At 34.9% G+C, this 8,015-nt stretch overlaps 1 protein-coding gene across 1 annotated transcript in view; it reads left to right on the top strand.

The window, feature by feature from the left end:
* The window catches only part of LOC140057082 (enoyl-CoA delta isomerase 2-like), a 442,575-nt gene that overhangs the window by 364,233 nt on the left and 70,327 nt on the right, over positions 1–8,015 (top strand). The gene's annotated exons all lie outside the window — the stretch shown is intronic.

Here is an 8,015-nt window from a genome sequence, read left to right as displayed (position 1 = left end):
TAATCAGCTGTCAGAGTGTGTTTACTCATGGTACCTCCATCAGCTGTCAGAGTGTGTTTACTCATGGTACCTCCATCAGCTGTCAGAGTGTGTTTACTCATGGTACCTCCATCAGCTGTCAGAGTGTGTTTACTCATGATACCTCCATCAGCTGTCAGAGTGTGTTTACTCATGGTACCTCCATCAGCTGTCAGAGTGTGTTTACTCATGGTACCTCCATCAGCTGTCAGAGTGTGTTTACTCATGGTACCTCCATCAGCTGTCAGAGTGTGTTTACTCATGGTACCTCAATCAGCTTTGTAGTGGTTAATTATAATAAATAGAGCAAAGAGGAGGAAACATTGAAAGACTGTTTTGATAATAGGAATTGGGACATAAGGATACCATGACTTCAGTTGATAATATGTAATAGAATAGGTATTGTGAGATGAGAGGCTCATCATACCTGAGGTTCTTTGAAAATAACGAACAGTGGCTAACAAAAGAACTGCATGAAACAAGAAGCTTTTAAAAATGTAGGGTTCATTATGTTATCCAGCTCGTTATTTGTGCCAAAATAGATTTTTTATTTAGGATATGCTGAATTAAAAAAAATAAGGTGCCTTTTTTTTTGGCTACTCCTTGATCCGCCATTTTGAATTTTAAAATGGCTGATTTTTAATTTTTTTTTTTATATTTGTATTTTTTTTTCATTTCCACAAATTTCTGTGCAGTGGTAAAGGAACACCAAGTACAAACCACACAGAAAAGATCAAATCAAACAAGATACATATCAAACAAAGATACATTATCTTAATAATAATAAACAATTTAAAAAAATAAAACCAAGAACAACAATACTGTATAATAAACATTTTGTCACAAAAAAGTTCTACTACTACAATACTGCAAGATTTCTATATGAACGTTAAACTCTGATTGAACCCAAACAAACATTGTTTTTTTTTTTATAGGTAGACTATAATTTTACTCCATTTAAGAAATGGTGTTTCTCGCATGGCAATATTTTGTTAAACTTTAGGGTGAAATTTTAGAAATGTTTAAAACATTGCAGACTAGCAACGTAATTTCCAGTTCTTCTGTACTTCTAAATATCATTTTTTAAATAATAATTATACAGAGGTTTAACAGGAAATCTGGGTTTTGCATATTTAGGCCAAAAACTATTGATTTAAAATATAAAAATTCAGATGGCGTTGAATCATTCCACGACGTCTGAAAACCTGACCATATTTGTTTTGCTCTATCAAAATCAAATAAGAGATACTTCATTGTTTCACATTTATCGCTATTTACATAGCGAACAAAGATCATCATTCGATAAAGTCTTGAATTGGCCATAAGGCAATTCATGTTAATTTTGTATTGAAAAACCTGTGTTTTAACATCTTGACTACATAAGGTAAAATATAAATATTACACCATTCATTTTCCATAATATTAAAATCATTCCTATATTTTAATTGAGATTTAGGGAATTCTATGAACCTATTATTTAGTATTATTTTCGTACAAAACCCTGTCCCAAAATTCTCTTTCAGACCACTGGAATTGCAGAAACCAAACTTCTCAATGTTAAAAAAAAACTCTTCGGAATGCCGTGAGCTATCCAAAAATTAAAAGGCAATAATCCCCTTCCTCACTGTAAAGGTCACTAACCAATTCAATTTTAAGTTCAAAGTATGAATCAACAGGACTTTGTCAAATTCAGGGACATTTTGCCATGCTTGAAATTGTTCTGTTTATTACAATAAAAAATTATAATTACTTTTTTCAGCAGCAAAATTATTGTATGAGAAAAACACCCCTAAAGCTTTTACTGGTTGATTGAAAGTGGGCCATTCTAAAGTGGCTGACTTACCTTGGTTTAATTATAAGTGATTATGATGGATTTTATTCCATTACAGTCAGCTATGTCATTAAAGGTATAGTTTAATAATTATTCGCCACTAAAACAAGTCACATGACTAAAGGTCAAATGTAAACTTTCAGCAAAGTATGTCGTGTTTGGTATTATTGTACAGCTAAAGACAATCCTAATGTTCATTACTGTTGCTTGTAAAATGTTTCCAATAAAATAAATAAGGTTTGTTCTTAAAATGTAAACTGCAGAGAAACTATTTATGAAACAGGCTACTTTATTTGTCTTCAGTTGTTACATCGAAATCTGTGCATGGCAAGTTGTTTTTTTATACACGAACAGTTACTGGTACATATAGCACGGCAGCCACATTTTACAAGTTCAATAACTGCCACAGGTGCAGGATTCAAAACATTTTTTAGGACAAACCATCCGGGTAACAAGGGTGTTTGTAGTAGTGGTTGGTTTGTTTTCCAAATTTGTGAGATGAGATTAGCTTTTTGTATATGCGGTATTAGAGTCGTGTTGGAGGTAACTTTTCACTTTCAAGATTTTTAGATTGAAACAGTTCCCATCTGAGATATATAATACTGTTCGGCTTTTACTGTTCCCCTGACACAAATCTCTCAAGTACTTCTGACATGCTGTTGAAGTCAAAATCATTTTCGCCAAATTGCTGGAAAACATTAACCACTTTGCATGTTCAATGCTGAGATCATTTTTAATCCACCTTAGAAATACTGGCGAATTTACCTCCCAAAATAGCCCCAGTAATGCATGAAGACCTAAGAGACCTTTACATTACTCACGGCCAACTGCCAAGCATCTTGTGTAGGCTATATGTAAATTGTTCGTTTTGGTTTTTCCCTTTCCAGTAATGAAATGAAGGTCACCTGTAATGTTGTATGTAAAGAAATCCATTAATCTGTATCCGGGGAATATACATCTATTCCGGAAATTCTTTCCAGGGTTTAATGCATCAAGTACAGTAGGCCTACATGTAATGGCATCAAGGTATCTGCCTCTTTGTGTGAGTGTTTTCCAATGTACGGGTCAAAAAATTCTAGTATTTCCGTAAACAACAAATACTTTTTTGATGTTATCTGAATATTCACGAAGAAGAACCTTTCAGGTATTCGGTAATTTAGCTGTCGTGTCTATATGGGAGAGGAAAGCCTTTAGTGGTACTCATTTGATGTTGGTGGAGTCAAAAATGATGCTTGTTATACAAAACGTTACGCGTACACATGCATTTAACATTTTAAAATGTGCAAGATTAATTTCTAATCAACTTTCTATACATTTCAGGACATTTTGAGCATTTCTATGAACTTAAATTGCAAAATAATGACGCAATGTTAAACTTTAAAAACTGTGCGCTTAAAAATGGCTAATATTAAATGCAAACTTATGAAAAAGCATGCCTATTTTGAATATACAATTTGTTCAACTTATTATGAAATTATTTCAAAGAGAAAATAAGAATATTAAAAATAAATAACAAGGCTTTATTTTATAAAAATTGGGTTTTATCAGAGTTTACAAAATTGAAACACCTTGTTTCCTTTAATCATGAAGTGAAATAAAGAATAATTTAGGCGAATGGCAATTCCCTGGAATTTATTGTGATATATATATATATCATTGAGCTTATTACGCGTTCCTCTGTGTTGTTCATCTGTTACCGGTATTCTATGTTTAAGTTCCTCCACCGTTGTCATTAATAATTCTTTTGGCCAAAAGTTCGGCAGCGAGCAGAAAAAGGTATGATAGGGACTGAGAGGACAACCCTGCCTAACTCCTCTTTCGATGGAGGAAAATCCCGTTGAGTGACCATTATTTAACACGCAGGCCATGCTACCGTTATATAGCATTTTAATCCATGAACTGAAACCGTTTCTAAAGTTAAGATAATTTAGAGTACTGCTAAGAAAACCCCAGTCTACGACGAAGAGAAGGAGGCCAGCAATATTGCGTTTATTTGTGTAATAAATAATTTCAAGTAGCCTACATAACGTATGTTTTCTCCTATGAAACGATCCTTAATGAATCCAGTTTGGTATTCGCCTATGATATAACTGATTCTTTTTTTAAGCGATTAGCTAGTGATTTGGCGCAGATTTTGTAGTCAGTATTCAACAGGCTAATCGGTCTATAATTTGTAAGGTCTTTATCAGGTTTACGAATAAGTGAGATGATACCTCTGGATTGTTCAGGGGCTAAATAGTGGCCTTCGTGTGCAAAATTAAAGGAGTATGTCACAATCTGTCCTAATATAGGCCAAAAGTGTTTGTAAAAATCTGTCGAAAGACCATTACATCGGTACCAGGTGATTTCCCACTCGGCATGGAAAAAAGAGCCTTAAGGGTTTCATCTAAAGTCAGAGGGCCTTCGCATAAATTATAATCAATATCCTCTCTGTCAAATTCGGGAAGCGCAGATATGAAATTGAGTGGTAAACAAGTCACGAGTATATAGTGTTTGGTAGAAATCTCTCATTTCCTTTAGGATACTTTCATAATTAGACACCAAATTATTTGTCTTAGTTTTTAGTCGGGATTATTTATCCGTTCCTTTTCTCCAAATGATAACAAATAGATTATTAATTTAATATAATCATCGTTAAGTAATTAGATGAGTACCCACGGCCCTGTGTGCATATAGTAAGTGAAACAATCGAATGGTATTGTATAGAAGGCTGGATATTAGTATTAATTCTATACTAAAGTACGTGATAATAGAAAAAAATCCAATTGACGGTGGATATCTGCAGAGTTTGTATAAGTATCAGCTTACAATAATAAAAAAAGTTTGATGAACATAGAACATTTGAACGAAAAAAAACAACCGATACAGCAAAAATGTCAAACAGGAGTGGCGCTTTTCCCAAAGCAACCGAGGTTGGGTCTCGCGCAGGAGACCGACCATCGGTTTCACCCATCTATCCCATCTTGGTTGGGATAATAAATCAGGGAGTTGTTATTATTATTATTATTATCTAATAACAACTCCCTGAATAAATGTTCCTGGAAAGTCGGAAAGTCAGCGTTAAATAGCGAGCAGTAACGTTAACGAAAAGTTAAAAGCAATCTGCAAACAGTGATTAAAAGGTGTACTCAAACTAGTCGAACTTGTGAGGCTTCCCATCTTTTCCTCTCCAGAGGCCCCCGGAAAAGCGAAGTCGAATTCCCTTTTGGTAGAGCTCCTGGACTTTTGACCCCTATTTCTTTTTTTCTCTGAGGTCCTCCAGATAAATGATATAATAATAAAGTTTGAATCTTAAATCTTTGAATCTTGAATCTTAATAAGGTTTGGCTTCTACAGAATACAGAAATGTATTGGTCTCCATAAGGAAATTCCGCCACTTTGTTTTGGTAAAAGGATTGTTTAACCAGCATGTGTCTAGTACCGTAACTTTGCCGTGGGCCACTTTCCCGTCCCGATGAGCCCTTACCTTGTATTCCTAATTATTCAAATATTTTACTGGCTTCCTCTATTCAATTTTCATTTTCCACTTCGTTTGGACAAACTATGTTATTTCCTCTAGAAAATCTCTCATGGGGCGGCCTGTTTCAAAACTGCATCCTCCAATGTTGCTACTTTAGTTAGTCGGGACAGGAGCTGCAAATCCAAATGGATCGTATATAGAGATGATGGTTTTCAAAACATTTCGTCAATTGTTGTAGGAAGGTCGTTCAGCTGTACTCTAAACTGGAACATGTCACTTTCAACACACCACGATACACCAAGTACTTATTCAATGGGTAATGAATCAGATTTTATATCTAAATCGAGCAAGGACTTTCCACGTTCAGATTTTGGTATTACGTCCAGTACTTCTCGACTGTTAGAGGTCCATTTATGAAGACGCAAACCTGTCTTCATGAGAGCGATGGCGTCTTCGGGAGACCTTACTGACTACGTAGAACTCATTTCTAAAAAAGTGTGTAGCTTCTTTTCCCCACCACTATCATCTGCTGCTGCCTTCTTTAAGTTAGCGCATCTCTGAGAATTTGTCGCCCCGAATATAATGTACCATCATCCGATATTCTCTCACAGGGTTGGTTAGGTCGCTATCCTTCCACCACAGGAACCGCAACACATCTCTATCGCATTCTTTTACAACAAAATGATGGAACATTCCCTTGATATATCTGCCATCAAAGCAACACGCTCTCGTCGGAATCTCAATATCACACCAAGAAGGCTGTTAAGAGCATTTCTCAAAGGAGACGTTAGCTAACTAGCTCTTCAACGCCTTTCGTTAAAATATCGGATTTTGCTCAAAGTTTACATTAAAAAGGATATATACAGGGTGAATTTTCCTCAAAGAAGAGTATTTGATTTTCTTTAGTGATTACTTAGCCAGAATTAATACTTGTAAAAGATGACGACTACGATAGCCAGTTCGGATGTCCCGCCAAAAGATAATGTGACCCAAGACGCGGGTACGAAACTGGGCTATAATAAAATAAAACCAGTGTTTATGAAAGTCGATGAAGTTAACATGATTGGAGATTCTTTTTTAGAAACCCAAGATATTTACAAAGCTATGTTAAAATCAGTGAAAAGCCCAAATATTGTTGGTATACCTACAGCGTATCAAAGATCTATGGAGGATTTATAATAGGAACACATCAAGATGGGGTTTTCAAATGCTATAAAGGAATATCTCTACCTAACAATAATGAAGTTCGCATTGCACATCTAGCAGATGACACTGTACTTTTTGTGGGAAATGAAAACAGTATAGAGATTGCAAAAATTAAAAAGAAAAACTTTAATCGGTAAAATGATTAAAGGAGGCGTAGGCATGCCTGATTTCGAGACCGGGCGCCCGGAAGATTTATTCATGTGAAAAGATACAAAAGGTTTGATGATGTAGTTAGGTGCGTATTAGGGCGAGATGCAATATTCGACATTGCTGCCGGGTCACAGCCTGTACATAGGGCCTGTGGGGATCATAACATAGGGGGGTAAAAATGAATTTATTTATGTGAAGCGATACAAGGATAAACTTTTTTGGATATCATTCGCAGTGGGCTACTAATGATAACATCACCAATGACAACAACTTTATCCTGTACGGGGCGCCAAACAGCAACATTTTAGGGCCACGCCCAAATGGGTTTATTCATGTGAAGCGATACAAGGTTGAATCTTTTTTTAATGGCAGCAGTATATATTGGGGATGTCAAAAACACCAATGACAGCCACTTTATCCTAAGCTCAGACAGCAGCCCTAAAGGTCCGCAGTTTCCCCCTATTCGGCTATATACTCGGCGCGTATGTCGTCTAATGGCGTTCAGCTGAGTTAGAAATACGTACTCGGACTGACAATAAATACACAGTAGAATGCTAAAACAATAAATAAAGAGAGCAGTTGTTTCCTGTACCAAATCATCAAACATCAAACTCTTAGGAACTCGCCCAAAATGGGTTTATCCATGAAGTGTGTAATCATTTTTGAAAAAAATGGTTTTTTTTTCCACTTTATCCGGTACACGTACAGCAGCTCAAATGCCCGAGGCTCCATTCGTGATTAAAAATGTTGATAATACAAACACATTCACGATAACGTGTGACTTTTATTTTATAATTGAAATATATCTTTATTTTGGAATAATAAATAACACCAACAAAAACACTTAAACTAACCAACAGCAGATTTGTATTCTAGGGTAACATTTTGAACAATCAATATTATATCAAAATCATTATTTCGATCAAAATAATATAATTTAAGAATATTTTTCAGATAAACTAAATAATTACACTCATAATGATCGACACCGGTACCGATTATTGTAAATTATTATTATAACTCGATTTAAATATTGTTTTAATTACACACTAGACACTAGTGATATGTCTATATGAAAAAAGGCAACGAAATCTAAATTTGCAACATTTTTTAACATAACATAACATAATAGTAAAGTAAATAATAGTTCGAATTCAACATAATCACTTAGAGAATTGGTAAGGTATAGATTAGACTATCGATTGCACACTATTAATGTATTTTTAACTCAATTTAAATAAAAAAAAAAGTAACCGTTATGTGAATTAGACTGATAAAAACCAACAAATAACTTAATCTGCCAACATTTTAAACATCGTTACTTGTCCATAATGGATCGACTACTGTATC

The sequence above is a fragment of the Antedon mediterranea genome, chromosome 8 (assembly GCF_964355755.1).
Source record: "Antedon mediterranea chromosome 8, ecAntMedi1.1, whole genome shotgun sequence".
NCBI lineage: Eukaryota > Metazoa > Echinodermata > Crinoidea > Comatulida > Antedonidae > Antedon > Antedon mediterranea.
This window is presented reverse-complemented; position numbering and strand designations above follow the sequence as displayed.